The 1,267-nt window shown below is 41.1% G+C and overlaps 1 long non-coding RNA gene across 1 annotated transcript in view; it reads right to left on the bottom strand.

Annotated features, from left to right (window-relative positions):
• Nucleotides 1-818, bottom strand: part of LOC135226792 (uncharacterized) — a 56,807-nt gene extending 55,989 nt beyond the window's left edge. The window contains exon 1 of the long non-coding RNA XR_010317283.1: nucleotides 580-818. This is a non-coding gene — a long non-coding RNA (uncharacterized LOC135226792). The remainder of the gene's footprint in view (nucleotides 1-579) is intronic.
• Nucleotides 819-1,267: the final 449 nt, after the last annotated feature.

Below are 1,267 nucleotides of genomic sequence, written 5' to 3'. Positions count from 1 at the left end.
CAGTCGATATGGCTAAAACTTGGAACGAGTTCGTGGATAAATGAAACTTGAGATAAGTGTATTGTCTTGTAGTCGCCACTAATTAGTACTGACAGAAATTTCAAGATGTATTTTTGCAACGAATGATAAATAATACTAACTGATAGTGTGAACGGAAAGTAAAGTAAATGAAAATATATAAAAGTAAGTAAGCATTGTAAGGAAAAGTTTCATTACGTGTTCGCAGATGTCAAGGGTTTCGGTTAGCAACAACTGAACAGTGTTGCCAAATTCGATGTTAAGCCAGCTAGCAAAAACTTAGTACAATGTCTCGCATTTGCGTTGTTCTTTGTGGCATTCTTTTTTATTATTATTATTTACAGTGTGCTGTACATTCAGTAACATTGCAATCGATTATCTTATATTTTAGGTCTAGGGAGCAAACGGAATCTTGTGAAATTACCTTCGGTGCAAACCCAATTCATTTGGAGGACCTTCAACTGAATGTTTCTCAATATACTGCTCTGGTGTATTTCATATCTTATAATGGCAAAACGTTAGCGGTAAGTTGCATTTAAAATTCTGAAATTCAATACAGACCCGTAGGAGGGTAGTGACATCAGTGCACCATAAGGTTCCTTGTAGAAAGGTTCTTTGCAGCATATCCCTTCGCCCCCACTGCAAGTCTGCAACACCTTTCCGTCCTTTTGTTGTAACGTCCATTCATGTTAACTTTCTTCCATCTTGCTATCCGCCGCCTCCTAACGATTATTTTAGCGTGTAACTGCGTGTTTTGCCTCCAGTTATTTCAACCTTTCAAATTCTACTTACTCTCAGTTTCCTTAATTTCAAGCGCTGAATGACCTCACAAGTCTACCATAGTCCATTCAATACAGACACACTAAGCCGGTCACATTTGGAAGGATGACGGTTGAATTTAGGCCTATCGCCTATCAGTTTATCCAAATGTGAATGGGCACTAGCGTTAGCTATCTCTATGTGTGTGTGTTTGTGCCCTTTCCCTTTTGTAAGGGTGGCACCAGAAGGGTACAGCCTTCAGATTTCTCGGTAAGTCTTTGGGGGCCAACCCGATGACTTATTTCAAAGCCCGAGCAGACACTGGTAGTCTCATTCACAGCTGGGTGGACGTTGGCCTGGAGTGTCCCCCGGGCATAGCGAACGTAAGCCACGACAATCACTTTGGATAATTGCATCCCCCAAAGATGAGTGATAATGTAGCCACATCCTTACGGCTTCCGGGTGCACCATAGTATATTAGCATTTTGGC

Source organism: Macrobrachium nipponense, chromosome 15 (assembly GCF_015104395.2).
Source record: "Macrobrachium nipponense isolate FS-2020 chromosome 15, ASM1510439v2, whole genome shotgun sequence".
Taxonomy (NCBI): domain Eukaryota; kingdom Metazoa; phylum Arthropoda; class Malacostraca; order Decapoda; family Palaemonidae; genus Macrobrachium; species Macrobrachium nipponense.
This window is presented reverse-complemented; position numbering and strand designations above follow the sequence as displayed.